Source organism: Protopterus annectens, chromosome 5.part0, assembly GCF_019279795.1.
Source record: "Protopterus annectens isolate FY-2018-M chromosome 5.part0, PAN1.0, whole genome shotgun sequence".
Lineage (NCBI taxonomy): Eukaryota > Metazoa > Chordata > Ceratodontiformes > Protopteridae > Protopterus > Protopterus annectens.
In genome coordinates, this window is record NC_056735.1 from 609,267,206 (window position 1) to 609,284,540 (window position 17,335).

Below are 17,335 nucleotides of genomic sequence, written 5' to 3' on the forward strand. Positions count from 1 at the left end.
AAGGAAGAGATGGTAAATAAATTACTTCAATGAATCACCTGAGTGTTCAGTGAAACTGCACTAAGTACTTAAAGCCTGTCACCAAACATATAGTATGTAAGTCATTTTAACAAACCCAAGAGAATTTAACAAATAGATTAAAAAAGAATATTTTAAAACTAAGGCTTTTGTGCAAACTTATTACAGTTGTTAGGCTTGGTGGGTAAGGCTCGACATTTGTGCATTGGATGACAAGCTTTTTTTTTAGTGTACCTGATAGTTTGTGGTGCAGTGGTTAATGTTGTTCCCTCACCACAAGAGGTTCTCTGGTTCAATTCTCATCTGGGGTTGTTCTGTGTGGAGTCTGTATGTCCTCCTGTGGTCATGTGGGCTTCCACCAGATCGTCTGGTTTCCCCCCATATTCCAAAGACATGCAGTAGGTAGATTGGACACTCTATATTGGCCATATGTGAGTGAGTGGTATGAATGAATGACTGCAGCAGAGCTGGTCACTCAGTGATGTAAAGATTGGCTTGAGATGATTGTAACTGCAAACGTGACACCCTGACCCCATGTGCAAAATGAGAAAAGGGATTGAGGATGAATGGATGATAGTTTTTGAAACTATTCATAAATAATTCTGAATATAGAATATCTCTGATCATGTTTATGAATGCATACTGAAAGCAAGTCCCATAGTGTGTGTGTATATATATATATATATATATATATATATATATATATATATATATATATATATATATATATATTTACATTTGAAAGTAGATGCATAACAATGTGATATCTTGTGCAGAACCTGCTGAGTGATAACAATATTAACATTATATTTAGAGGTGTCATGTAGAATATGTGAAAGCAATAGCATCTTATCAGAATGACTGCCTTATCAGTCATATCGTGAAATGTGAATGGCATTGTAGGCATGGACAATAATCAAAGAATATTGAATTATATTAGTATGTGTAGGGTACAAACAGTAATGATGAAGGAGACATACTTAGAAATGTGCATGTGAATTTTGTTAATAAAGGATTTCAGCATGGTTATAGAGCAGACTATCAGGTACAAACCAAAAAAGGGGTAGGGTAATAATACTGATTGTAAGAGCGGGCTCCAATAGTGATAGCAGAGGAGAAGAAAGGCAACAAGAGTAGACTGTGGCAATAAGGTGTTACTGCTACTGAAGGGAGATTACACTGGCATGCATTTTTATTCTACCTACACCTACTATTAAAGTGCTTAAGTGAATTTTGTGAGAGATAATCAGCTTCTAGCAGGGAATATTATTTATGGGTGGGAACTGGAACATAATATGCAATAGTGAAGATGTACTGAGAGACCTATAAAAGAAAATATAACTAAAAAGGGGTAGGGTTTTGAAGAACGATATAAGAATAATATGTGAAATTACTAGCAAGAACCAATACAAAATGTACATGCTATCCTCCAAGGTACAATAACTGGGCTAGACTGGACAGAAGCTACATATTACAGAAGTATGGGTATTTGAAAGTTTTGAAATATATCCAATAACAGTTTCAGACTATTCCCTTATAAAGACTACAATAAAAATGCTGGGTAATCAGGTAAAAATGAGACAATGGTGCTTTCCTATTTACCTATTGAAAAGAGGATTTTAAGGAAGGGGTTCTAGAAGCAAAGAGTTGCTTGGGAATGTACATATTTCTAGAGAAGGGATAGCTTAGAAGTGGATTAAAATGAAAAGGGAATTAAAATGAGAGAAGAAGAATTATGGGAAAGAAGTGATAGGAAATATTTAGAGGGATTATCAAATATTAATGTATTGCAGATGAAAGGGTATATTATGGATCAAGAAGAGGAGCAACTGGTGAGTGCTAAAAGGAAACTAAGGGAGTATTTAGGTAATATGCATGAGTTTAGAAAAATAGCTGTTAAGCAAGTATATTTTAATAACAACCCAGGAGCACAAAAACTTAAGCAACAGAAAATATAAAGGTGTGTTGCTAAACTTAAGGAAACTATGACTAGAAAAATAACTAGAGACCCTATATAGCTATTAGAATATTTCAGAAATTGAATGAAAATGTGTATAGGATAGAAGAGTGGAGGAGTCAAGAAATGGCACAAATGGAATTGCGTATGGAAGACTTAAATATGCCAAGGTTAAAGGGCAGTGCATCTCAGGAATTAATAGCTAATATGGCAGGGGGTGAGATAAAAATGGCAAAGTATAATCAATCAACAGGGAAGTCTTCAGCAACAGATGGTGTTTCTGTGGAACTAGAAGTTAGGAGGGAAAAAGTGATAAACATCTGGAAGGTTTTTTTAACAATATTGTAAGAGGAAGAACAGTACCATCATGATAGAAGAAAGCTGTAGAGGCTGTATAATTCAAAGAGGTCAAAGGCCTTTTAAATCCTAATTCAAAAAGAATATTTTCAATTCTGAACTATAACTATTAAGCATTTATGTTTATACTAGATAAGAGCATGCCTAAGATGTTGCCAAAACTGATGTGTATATATAAATGTGGTTTTGTGGAGGGGAGGCAAACATTTGACAGCATTAATAGAACAATGGTGATTCAAAGGGAAATAGAGTGCAAGAAGACCTCATTGTTGTTGGTGGGTCTTAATGCAGAGAAGGTATTCAATATAGTTGCATGGGAATTTATGAGCAGGGCAATGACAGCATTTGTGGTTCCTGACAGAATAATAGGGTTAATTAGGTTGATACATGAAAGGACAGAGGCAAGAATCACAGTTTCCATTCTGACAAGTGTTGTGGCACATTTCAAGATAGTTTATTTTGTTCAGTTTATAAAATAAATGAAGATAAAAACTAAGGCTGTAGCAGTAAACTGTGCTCCTACACATGAACTGGTTCAGCAACCGGCATATTTATGGGGACAAGGGTTGGGAATTGGCTTAATGGTTAAGGTGTTCACATGATGGAGGCAAGGTACAAGATTTAATTTTCACCTCTGGGAAATTGGCTAGGTTTAAAATTACTCAAAAGAGCAGTTAGCCTACGACAATGTAAAGTGCTTAGGTGCTTGAATTAAAAAAAGATTCCATTATGGCAATTAAGGATATGGGGAAGAGGCTAAACAAATGATAATACAAAAATTGAGAAGTTTGAAGCTCTTGACTTTACTTATGAATAGCAGGGTACAAACAGTGAAAACTTTATTAATCCTTAGGGCATATCTTTTAAACAACCACAGGAGAAGCTACCAACCATAATTAATATTGAATGAAGGGATTTATTTTAGAGGCAAAATTGGTATAAAATAAGTTGTTTTCCAACATAGAACAAGATAACTTAGGATTACCGGATATGAAGGGGTACTTTAGAGCTACACAGTTAAGGCTCATAACCATAACCACACATCAAGATAGAAGAAATTATGTTGAAATGATGGAGGTGAGGGGAAGAAGTCTCACAAAAAAGGAGAGAGTAGGATTTTAGATGCAAGCAGGACAATATTAACACCAATACAGAATACCATATTTACAAAATAACAGACAATATTTTAAGAACTAAGCCAGCATGGGAATGGAGAAAGGAGACTTTACCAGTAGGGATTACTGCGAGTAGGGACATAGAAAATAGCAAGAGGGAGTAGGACTGTATTGGATAAAAGTAACATAGGAGTCAAAGTGTTGGCAGCAAAAAAACTAGTAAAGGAAGCATCATAAATGGCATGAGGCCAAGCAGAAGTCTGGTCTGTAGATTGGAGACTGCCTTTTCTATCAGGAATTTTAACAGAGTATAGCCACAGATGATGGGATATAGCTGTATTAAAGGAAAGGTAATTGCTGGTTGAGTTCATAGTTGACTAAAAATAGAAGCTGCAGTAAATAAATAATGTACGATAATAGAAGAATTAATCAGTAGAGACTAGAAAAGACTAGGAATTATAATGGAACGGCAATATACAAAGATGCAGTGGGAGAATACTTACATGGCTCCCAAGTATACAATGAAATCAAGAAAGTTTAGGATTTTGACATTGAAGTATTTGCATAGGTATTTTTATTTTCCCAGTATAGACTTCAGACAATATTTTCTCAGGTAAACAGCAATTGCTGGAGATGGTCACCTGGGAACATTTTGTTTTTTGGGAAATACAATCCCCCGGATTCACAAATCCTCCATGTAAGACTTAATAAGTCTTACTCGGAGGCTGCAGTTGAATGGTATGATGTCAGCGTGCCATGAATATTCATGAGGGCATGCTGAATCATATTCTAGTCTAACATGGTCCATGTAGGAAAGTAGGGGGCATGTCTGATTGCCAAGTACTGCAAAGGGGCATGCCCCCAGAAGATTTAGAGTCCTGATAGTAAATACCCACGAGCAATTCCGCTGAAATGTCAAGAAATACAACACCACACATCCCCACAGACTAAACCCTAGTGAAAATGTCTAAAATGTAAAAATAACCGTTTCATGTTTTTTTTATAATTTCCAATATGTTTGCCCACATTTGTGCTCGTTTGCGCGGGTATGCCCTTAGCTCAGCCATAGTTAGCAGATATGACATTGAAAATCATATAAGATCTACATATGCAAATTAAGCCAAGTAGCAATAGCGTAGCAGTAGAGACGTCACCCAAAGAGGAGGTAGTCACGGTTCGAGCCCCACAACATCCTTCTCCATTTTTCTTTAAATAAGTATGAAACAATTCCCCGACATATATAAATATAATTTAAGTAAAATGTAATGAAATGGCCCATGTATTTGTGAACACAACCTATATTATGTATATATAAAACGGATCATAATTGCCCATAGCTTAGCAGTGCTTTAACAAGCTTACTATCAGTGCCCGTAGTGAAGCAGTGCTTTACCTAGCTTAATATGAGTGCCCGTAGCTAAACAGCACTTTACCCAGCTTAATATGAGTGCCTGTAGCTAAACAGCGCTGAACCCAGTTTAATATGCCTGCTCATAGCTAAATAACACTTTACCCAGCATAAGCCGTTTGCGTGGAGCTGCGCAGCGTGCCAACCAGCTTACCATCAGGCAACGTTGGGCAACGTGTAGCAAAGTTGCCTTTACCCAGATGCACCTCCTAGCCTGTCTAGACAGTAGTAAAATAAAAAAAGCAATGACAAGGGTTGAGCCCAGGATACTGTGCACCATAGTCAAAGTACTGAACCACTAAGCCATGACAGTTGTACTTAGAAATCCACTATTACTATACATATAGGAATGAATGAAAATATAACCATGACAAAGCCTGTTTGCTCTTAGCTGATAATGTCCAAAACAGCCAATCACAAATAAGTGCGGGGAAACTGGCATATATAAGCTCAATAGGCGGGAATACACACCATAACTGATTGTGGTACCCATTTGCAGTTAGGATGGCAGGTGTCGGAGAGGGTAATCGCTTTAGAGTGGAAAGGTGGGGCATTGAGGAGTCCAAATATATGGTTTGGCTCCTAGTCCACCATCATGAAGGCCGACTCATGCAGGGCCGGGTTCAATGGGGAGCATACAAGGCAGAAGTGTGGAACCAGTTGGCACATGATCTTACCAGTGCCACAGGCATTCCCAGAACTGGTGAGCAGGTCCGTCACCACCATGCGGACCTGAAGCGTCGAAAGCAGGACCAACTGAACCGATGGATCCAGGAGGCCCATCATATGCCCAATGCCCCACTACTGAGTAAGTATCCATGTAATTAAGTATGTAAGAAATGCTATCCTAGCCTATAGTAGGGATAGGTATGTTCTAATAGCCCTTCATTTATAGTACAGCTGCAGGTGTTCATTCCACGAATTGGCAAGCCTATGATAGGCTGTTAAGGCTGCGCCACAAGGCAGGTTAGTAATTATTCAGCTGGTATTATTATTATAGAATATAAGTGAGACAGCCTGTAAAAGAGTTCAGTTTTGTAACTCAGTGATAAAGGTCAAATAAGCCTAGAATAAAGCTTCTGTTAGTATTCTAAGATCAGATAAGTGATGCAGCCTGAAAAAGAGTATTGTAATCCATTAATAAAGAGTAAACAAGTCTCAAATAGAGTTTCCACCTGTATTGTAATATCAGATAACTGCTTCAGCCTGAAAATGAGTGTTCTAATCCATAAATAAAGGACAGACAAGTCTTGACTACATCCTTGCATATACTGTCATATGAAATAAGTGAGTCAGCTGGAAAGGATTGTTGTAACCCAGTAATAAATGTTAATAAAGCCTGGAATGAAGTACCGTCCTGAAATGTAAATATAAAATAAGTGAGAGAGTATGAGAAAGAGTTTGAAGCTACCAATAAAGGTGTAAGAAGTCTGGAATAAAGGTATACTGCATGCACTACATAATGAAATGAATGAGACAGCCACAACCACAGAGTGAAATGTTTTTAATAAAGTACAATACCTGGACTGTGTCCATCCCACATTTTGGATATGTTGTTGTACCCTTGCATTATGGAGATAATATGGTTGTATGAAATGCTGAACATCCACAGTTGTCTAGGCCCATATAAACTGGCTGATGGGAATGCCAGTATCTCAGAAGAATATTTATAGTCCTCAACTGTTTCATGTACAGTATGTACATGTTAATCCGGTACATGAGCAGCTTGTGCTTGTGATCTCACAAATGTCAGTGTGTTGCTAGAACTGTACGTAACTGTTCAAATGTAGCAGGATACTTTACTTGAACACAGCCAGATATGAACATATATGAATACAAATGGAATGTATATTAATGTAGCAATAACATCTCCATCACCAACATTTCTAAGGTTACATACAATGAACTGTACTAATACATGTAGGGGATATATATCTGCATCTAGTAGGAATGTACAATATACGTATAGGTATTTTAAGTTGTTAATGTAATATTTTACCACCCTACTTTATGTTCACAAATGATGCCATTCCACTGGGTATGTGTATTCACAATTAATTCCTATGGACATTTGTCCTGTTGGTTTATACATATCTGCATGTACGTTGATGCATGTGCCCTGTTCACATATCCAAACCTGATGGCCTGTTGCCACCAATCAACCCTGCATGCTGTTGGAATGTCCACTGTTGTTCTAAATATGCATGTATTATGCTTGCTGTTCAACGTTTGGAATTCATGTGTGTTTGGTTAATGGGAATACTAATGCATGCTGTTACAACTAATTTGGAATGGTGTTCTTTGTTACTAACCCAAAATGCCATTAAATACTGCTAAACATAGGACAACTGGGAAGGCGGGTCCCAGTGGACCCACCTCTCCCACCTCAGCTGGCGATTGCACCTGGCACAAGTGCCCAGCCCGGGACCTCCTCCTCCGGTGGTCCTGTACCACCTTCGGGTGGAAGCGATGCAGGGGATGGGGCTCGCCCCCCTCTGCAAGCGTGGCTGGAGGAGAGCCTCCACTCACCCACCAAAGGGTCTGGTCTGTGGTGCGTAGTGAGATCAGGCATTCCATGACTGATCCCCTACGCCAGCTTGAGGCGAGAGTGGCACAACTCACGGGTGTGCCTGCCCCTTCTATCCAGCCCACAGCACAGCCTCGGCCTGGGCTGTGAAGGCACAGTGGTAACTGCCCATGGGTGAGGATCTCAGTTCCACTGTTGCCATCTGTGGGCTCATGGGCTTGCGATATCCGTCCCCGTCAATTGTGTGTACCCACCACATGTGTCATACTCTGCCCCTGTATGCATCTTGTTTGTCTTGTCTGTTAACCTCCCCAACCCACCTCCCTCAATATTCCTACTTCCTTTACCTCACATTCCACAATTACCTGAAAAAAAATTAAAAAAGGGCAATCTGTACCCGCAAAAAAATTACGCCCCATACATAGCTGCCCATTTCGCACACATGTCTGCTGGACATGTAAACTGATAATTACAATTGGCTGTACAACATACTTTGTTGTCCTCACTCCCCTCTCAGGGGTGGAAGGTTTCAAATCTCACTCTAAATTTCTAACATATGCACAGCTGTTGCTGGTAAAGAATTGGGCAGCTATGGGTCTTCCCTACATCCTTCCTGCACATCCCAAGCTTGTTTTCCTACTGTTCTACCCTCTTTGTGCCCCCTTTTTCACCGCTTTCCTATTTCCCCATTTTCTTTTCTTTAAAATAAATTAGCATGGGTGTCAGCGGGAGTAAGCACTTTTAAGCAGTAGTCAGCAGGTATGCGCTTGTGTGCACTTAGCTAAGCATAGATAAGCATAGCTAAGCATTGCACAAACTCACGCAAACCCACTTACAACTGCTTAAAAGTGCCTTAGTCACTCTGTATGACAAGGCCTGTAGTCTGCTCATCAGCAAAATAAAATGCCCCTGTCAGTCTCGAACCCCGGACCTTGGACACAGTAGACTGCATGAATTACCACTGAGCCACAGCAGATATACAATAACTTGGTGCTGTAATAAATATATCATGCATTACTATGAGGGAATGTAAAGGGAAAATAGGAATGCCATAACACAAATCTTGCACTGTGGGTCTTTACCAGCAGGTTATGTGGAATGGTATGATATGACAATTTTGATTTGATATAAGGATTTAAGCAGTGCTTTACCTAGCTAAATACAGTTGCCCAGAGTTTAACAGCACTTTACCCAGCTAAATAAAGTTGCCCAGAGTTTGGCAGCGCTTCACGTGAGTGCGTGAGTGTGAGATTGTTTGCGCTTAGCTAAGCATCGCTAAGCATTACGCAAACCCACGCAAACCAGCTTACAACTGCTTAAAAGTGCCTTAGTCACTCTGTATGACAAGGCCCTTGTACTGCTCAGCAGCAAAATAAAATATCCTTGTCAGTCTCAAATCCCACACCTTGGACTCACCAGTCTGCATGACATACCACTAAGCCACAGCAGATATACAATTACTTGGTGCTGCAAGAAATATAACATGCATTAAAATGAGTGAATGTAAAGGGAAAATAGGGAAGCCAGAGCAATACATTTCAAGAAAGAAATGTAACATGCATTAAAAGGAGTGAATGTAAAGGGAAAATAGGAAAGCCAGAGCACTACATTTCAAGACAGACATATAACATGCATTACAAGGCGTGAATGTAAAGGGAATATAGGAAAGCCAGAGCAATACATTGCAAGAAAGAAATGTAACATGCATTAAAAGGAGTAGAAGTAAAGGGCAAATAGGAAAGCCAGAGCAATATATTTCAAGACAGACATATAACATGCATTACAAGGGGTGAATGTAAAGGGAATATAGGAAAGCCAGAGCAATACATTTCAAGAAAGAAATGTAACATGCATTAAAAGGAGTGGATGTAAAGGGAAAATAGGAAAGCCAGAGCATTACATTGCAAGAAAGAAATGTAACATGCATTACAAGGAGTGAATGTAAAGGGAAAATAGGAAAGTCAGAGCAATACATTGCAATAACCACTGTTGTATGCTAGTTAATTCCCTAATTCCAAAAGAAAGTACATACTCCCATGTATCCAGTGTTAGCATTAGGAGGTGTGAGTAAACTGACACACTGAGAAGAGTGTACTGGAATAAGCAACAGTCAAGTTTCAGTACAACATGCATTTCACTGGCTACAACCCAACTTCAGATATGAGACATATACCAACCTTCTGACTCACACAACAGTGTCCACAGCAAACAAGCATGGTCCCCACCTTGCAAAACTGAAAGGCCTATGCCTACCTAAACTATCATTTTATAGCAGTGCCCTAAATTCACAGTGTGAACTGCAATTAGCACACAGCAGGCTGCATGCAATTACTAAATGGTGGGCACCAATTGGTGCAGAGGCCATCACATGCACATGTGCAGATCCTTACAAAAGTGGCCTGTAGTTGCTGTCCACACATGCAATAATATCATTGCAGCATATGGAGAGAGAGAGAGAGAGAGAGAGAGAGACACGGACAGACAGACAGACAGACAAACAAACAAACAGAGGTGTTTGGAGACACCAAAAAAAAATATTTAAAAAGAAAAATAAACATCAACAGGTACAACAGACAGAGGTAAGAAATACAAAAGTAAGGTATGTAACAGATATGTATTTGCTGGCATCTGAATTATGTGTCTGAAGGGTACTGTACATACTGGGAACCCTCCATATGTGGGTGCAGTCCGTATCTATATGTAAATGCAGATGTGCATAGGGCAAGGGACATACTGCAACTGTTAGTGAAGGCTAGACATATATATGTAGTTGAAGGTTGCTATGTGCAAATATCTATGTAGGTTGTAGTGTGTGGCATTGAAAACATCAAGCAGTGCAGGTATATGTCATGTGGTGGTTAAATGCTGTGGGACTGAGCCAGTAAGGCCTGCTACAGCTATACGGCCTGAGGACAGCAAAAGGCATTCCGCACATCACTGTGCAATATTATTACATAATTGTATGTCTCACAACTGTTGAATGATTGATATTCCCAACATGAAAGGTGGCCAGTATATGTGCCTATATGTGCATGTATATGTACAACAATGGATGTTTACAAGTATGTGTATATATACCTGTATATATGTATATATATATATATATATATAGAGAGAGAGAGAGAGAGAGAGATACGTATTATATATATATATATATATATATATATATATATATATATATATATAGTTCCCTATCAGAAGCCTGAAACACTATAAGCTTGAAATTCAAAATCCTGAAACCAAAAGCCTGAAAATTCAAAATCCCGAAAACCCAAAATCCTGAAACTCAAAATCCTGAAAACACAAAATGGACATACTGACGTCATTGTGGCTTTGCTATTGTTAGCCCTGTGGTGTTAGGTCATGCGTTGGGTTTAGGTCAGTGTCTTGATTGGTTTTATGTTAGGGTTAGGGGCAGTTTAAGTGAGTTAGGGTTAGGGCGCAGGTTAGGCATGTATGCAATAGTGACAAATATTGGGGTTAGGGGTGGTTTAAGTGAGTTAGGGTTAGGGCGCCGGTCAGGTGAGTGTGCGATAGTGACAGACCTTAGGGTTAGGGTTAGGGTCAGGGTCAGTTGGTAGATATTAGTGTCTTTATAGTGACATATTAGCATTATTTGTGTTTTCAGGATTTTGAGTTTCAGGATTTTGGGGTTTCGGGATTTTGAATTTTCAGGCTTTTGATTTCAGGATTTTGATTTTCAAGCTTATAGTGTTTCAGGCTTCTGATATATATATATATATATATATATATATATATATAGATATAGATATAGATATATAGATATAGATATTTATATAGATATATACATATATACAGATATATAGATATGTACATATATAGATATATAGATATATGTAGAAATATAGATATATACATATATAGATATATGTAAATATATAGATATATACAGAGATATATAGATATATACAGATATATATGGATATATCCGGATATATATAGGTGTGTATATACATATATATCTATATATATATATATAGAGAGAGAGAGAGAGAGAGAGAGAGATACATATATAGATATGTATATATATATATATATATATATATATATATATATATATATATATATATATATATATATATATATATATATATATATATATATTCTTATATATATATATATATATATATATATATATATACATATCTAGAGTGAGAGAGGGAGACACGGGGTCAGACGTACTGCAACAGGTGCCTGGTGACCAATGCATTGACTGAATACCAGTGTTGATACTGCAGTACCATACCCCATTCCAAAACACTTTACCCACTAACTACCAGATAGGTGATTGCCTGCCTAACACTGAAGGGGTCAGAAGGGAACATGGGACACAGGTGTACAGTAGCCTCCCCTCTGATATTCACAGTTCCACACTAGTCTTATAATCCCTCTACGTGGTACATGTCATCACAAAAGGTGTGTCATCTAGGGAAATATAGGTCAGTGTACCCCCTACTCCTCACAATGCCCCATGTGGTATGTACCTCACATGACAACCACAGCAAGTGGAAAGGCCACAGACATACCTAACAAAGAGTGACACTGGCCCAAACACATGCCCTATGCAGACTGACTCACAAAACCACAGCTAGAGTGCATTGCATATGTCCTACACAGAGGTTACCACTGCCGGACATACAGAGGTATGTCACACCCATAGCAGTTGGCCAATCACCATGACAACACCTCACAATCCCTCCAGGCTACATGACCTAGGGCCCTAATCCTTGTCAATGCACTAAACAGCACATGCTGGAGGTACAGGTTCCTATACACAAATATGCCATACTCTGGACTAAACTATCCAGCATTAATAAACAAGGCTTCTCATTAGTAGATGTCATACATACCCCTGATGAATGTTATGGAGATAAGTAATATGCCCTGGGAGTCACCTCTGTGTATCCGTTTGACAGGAGCAAGTGTAATTACATTACATGTGTGTTAAATGGCAGGGTAGCATAAGGCTAGGCTGCTGTAGGCCCTGGGCCAATAGCGTAGTACCTACCTATGACACAATGCGCACACACATGTACTCAGTGCAATACCAGCTATGTGAGGTGGAATGAGTGTGATACTGACTGTGTGCGAGGTCTGTAAAGGTGTGATAGCTTAGTGTGAGATTGTGTCTGTCATGGTAGTTTGTGTCCTAGGTGTGAGGGCAGAGAAAGATGTGTCAGTTATTGAGATGCAGACATAGTAGGATGGCATATGTTGTGATGTAGTACCTTGTGTACAACTGCGGTGTCCCATTGTAGGCTGAAGCAATACATGTATGCTCAGTAAGTGGTACTGCTGGTGAATCCAGGTCACATATGAACTGTTGTACTACCTGAAGCTGTAGGCCTAAACACCAGAGTATGGTGTATGTTCACATTTCCTGGTATCACTGTCTTGTGTGTTTCCTGTAGTCTGCACAGATTACATTCTTCAGGCATAGGTATCTGTACTTAGGGGCACACAGTACTATAAGGTACACAGGTAATGCTCATCTGTGTTGGCATACATTTTTGTGTTGGATGTATGTCTAATGTGTGTGTAATGATGCCTGTGCCATGGCCGCAATCACATGTGTGTTACAGGGTATGTGTGTGTACCTAGCAACATGTATACTCTGTTACAGCAGTATGCCAGCTATATTAACAACCGTGCACATATGTTAGGTAGGGTTATGGCATCAAAGACTAGGGTGGTTTACTGTTAATACTGTAACTGTACATTACATTCATTGCATTGGATGACAATATTCATCATGCATTAGCTTGATATATACCCCCAGTGTGAGGTTGTGCATTGTATCCCATACAGTGTGCCGAGTACTGCTGTATACTGGTTTGTTGTATGGAGTGTGGCAGCCACTATCAGGCAGTTGTGGGCTAACCACTGATATGTGGTATTGAACGTGTGTATCCTCTGATAGACAGACAGATGCTATATCTGGCAGTTATGTGATATCTGTACTTCATAATGTTAAGTGTGCCACATGACTTTATCACACATATTGTTTAATTGTCTTCCAGGGTTATGGCTCATCAACGCAATCCTGCGTATACAGCTGCAGAGGAGGAGGTCATACAGGCCAGCCTGTATCAGCACTATGCCCTGCTTTTTTCCAGGGCCAGCCAGCACCAGCATGAGCGTACTGCACTGTGGCAAGATCTTGTTCACCGGGTAAATGACATAGGCATGCATAACCAGACATATGAGCAGGTACGCCATCACTGCAGTGATTTAATTAGACATGTCTGGCAGCGTGCGTCTGATATCCATAGGCAACAGCTTGCCACAGGTGGTGGGGTGCCCATACATCCCCCCTTCACCAGAGTAGAGGAACAGCTCCTAAGCGTGGTGGCTCCTGGCCTACAGCAGCAACAACATCATGCATGTGTCATCATGGAGGCCCGAGCTACCCAGCAGGATGACATGGAGCATGCAGGTAATATGCCCTAGCTGTAGACTACCGTTACCTGTATTGTTAGAATATGCTTATGTGAGATGTGTACTGTGTGTTTAGTAGTTGTGCTGCCTCTCGTGTGCAATGCTGATATTCAGAATAGTATCTCCACACCTGTGACTGTTGACTGCTGTTCCACTGTAGATTAGCGCACTCACTCACGGTAGCAATGCCACAGTTGTGGCCACTGATAAACTGTGTCATATTCTTGTAGGTCCCTCTGGTGTGACAGCAGGGCAGACGGTACATGCTGGTGAGTGTGTTAACACTTTAATATTGGTAATGAAATATGCATGTCATAGGTGAGGTGTAGGCCATGTACACGTAACACACCTATGCATAATGCATGCTGTCCATGTTTGCTGTGAGACATTAATCATCTCATTGAAGTCAGTAGCTGCCTCAATCACATACACTTCACAGTGTAGCAGACACAAATGTGGCAACACTGTACTGCACCTTAGATATGCATAGTTGCTACAGCTGTACACAACAGAACACGTTTATCACACACAGTATACAACAACATGCTTCATTTCCCATCACACCCACTGTAAGGTCACACGTCAGTATCCCACATGTCTTGCACAAACACATGCAGTACCTCAGGGGTAGAGTCTTATCATGAGTGTGTGCAACACTCTGCAACACATAACACAGTCATGTTAGGCAGTGCTCCCAATTGGTCACCTCACACACCCATGTACAAGGTATCTGTGTAATTATGAACATAACCACGGCACTGCAGTTCGGTACAGCATGCTAGGCGGTGGTCTTGCACACATTAGTAGCTGTGAGTGACCACATGATGCATGTTGATGATGGCACAGGGTACTACATCCCATCCAGTTACAGTGACCACAGTACTACTCATATCAGTCATTGCTTTGCACCTCAATGTTGTGCGTGTGCAAACATATGCACCTATACACAATATGCATAGCATGTTGTGTGTGTGCTTACATATGCCAGTATACACAATATGCACCTCAGTTGCCATCCAAACAAAGTGTCACATATATGTCCTGGAATGCTAGTGGGTGTATAGGTCACTTGACACACACTGGGTATGTGTGGTGTTTAATGTTGCAGTCGTGTAGCATGCCATGCCATGTGTGGCACCAACATATCTGCAATATGTCCCACACTCACCATAGCCACTGTACACTGGCCATGTAGAACATTGGGATACCTTCACGTCAACATGCAGCAATTGTCCCGTGTGTGTACATAGCATGCATGTTCTACACCTGTTCCCACTATTATCTGTTTTGGACACAGACACTGTACTCAGACATTGATATCTATGTGTCACACAGATAACACATGCAGCCATGGCATGTATACTTGTGAGTGATGGTGTACAGGGAATTGCAGAGCTGATAATACCTGCACAGCAATGTTGTGTCCATGTACAAATTGTGTTCCAGGGTGTAGCCAATCACTGAACAATGACACAGTTGCAACAAAGCCATGTATACTGCCATTACATTGGGGCGTCTACACTTGCACTGTATGGTCTTGTGCAACACATATTCTGCATGCTGACATGTGTGTGGTGATTGTTTACCTTGTGATACTAACGCCCACCTTCACCCACTATAGAGTATGTGTTGGAATGCTGTTGTGTGTGTGTATGTGCTGTAGTGAGGAGTGTTTTACTGTTCATGCGTGCATGTGTGCATGTGTGCATGTGTGCAGACCATAAAGTGTGTTTCCTGTCTTCATCTCACAGGTGCTAGGTTAGGGCTGGCTGAATGCAGAAGTGAACCTGAAGCCACTGCCACAAATGGTGCTGATGATGAGACATGTATTTTGACACAGGAAGGTTTGACAGGGTCTGTCGTTGGTCCACCAATCGACAGTACACAGCGTTCAACCCCATCTATGCGCACATTCATACTGCCATTACATCCCTCACCACCAATGGCCATAGGTGAGGGACAGCATACAGTTGGCACTGACCAGGAGAGTGTGGTACCCATGACACTTGCATCCCCTCACAGCAGCCATAGCCATATTCCTGGAATGGTACCACATAGGCGGAGGTCCAGGGGTTCTTGGGGGAGCACCGCTGGTTGTATTGCCCCTGGCAGGTGTGCCCTCACTGCTCTTATGACGTCCAGTATGTTCCGGGCTGTAATGCAGTCTCAGGCACGTATGGAACGGTACACCAGGCAGGGAATTAGGGTGCAGAGGGCACATTACACTGCTATCAATAACAGCATCTGTGACCTTGTCGGTGCCATCCGGACTTACACCGAGGTCATTGATAGACATTAGGTGGAGACAGTAGATGCCCTCCACAATATGTAATCCATGAGCCAGGACCGTGCGGGACGGTTGTGACATCGACACGGACACATGCCAGCAACAGCAACAGCTGGCAGTGGTTGCGGACGGCCCACAGTTCACAGCCACTCCTGTAGTGGCAGTACCAGTCCCAGCAATGCTGGGGCTGGCCTGTCCATTGACCATCCCAGTAGAAGACGTGCATGTGGCTCTGGCCATTCCCAGCAGGGACATGGGTCCAGTCGTCCCACATCTGCCTCTGAGGACAGTACCCAGTCAGGGTTGGTACCCGATACTGTCCATAGCACCCCTGCCAGGCACAGGTACTGTGTCCGTGGCCAGAGACAGTGATCTGTACAGCCTAGTAGGTACAGTCTGTGGCTGTCCCACAAACTACTGTATATGGCAGCCACATAGTGGAGCTGTGTGCATGCAGACACACACACATTAACCAAACAACTAGGGCTCACACGTACACACACACATTACATCAACATTGGCCCATGCTGTACTGTTGTCCCACACACACACACACACACACACACACACACACACACACACACACACACACACACACACACACACACACACACACACACACACACACACACACACACACACACACACACACAGACATGTCGATTGGATGGGTCAATGTCAGGCTCTGGCAAACAACAAAACACCCTGTGCATATGATGATACCTGTGTCACCTCCTGTCATCTGTAACATTGATGGAGGAACAGGCTAACATGGTGCTGATGTACAGGGTGACACTATAGCAATGTAGCAATATTAGCAAGTTGTCAACAGGAAAGTGTAATGACATCCTTGTAGGTATATCTCAGCAGACATTATTCATCAAAGCTTTGATTTTCAATGTAGCATTGTTTACACCACTGTTAGGTCTGACTATGTATTGTCCACCCATGTGCCACTTGGCTGATGTGTAATGTGTGGGCCAGCATGTGTTAGTGAGTGGACAATATGTGTGTGATGTGTGCAGTACAGATTAGCAAGTGTACATCTGTGAACATGGTGGGTGCGCACTGTCTGTATGTACGTGCATAGTGGACACATGGGACATGTGGCATACCCTGTTGTACACATCGTTAACATGTCATAGTATTTTTCAATGGCCAGTATGCATTCTACTACAGTTATGTGCTAACATGTGTAGACATGTGT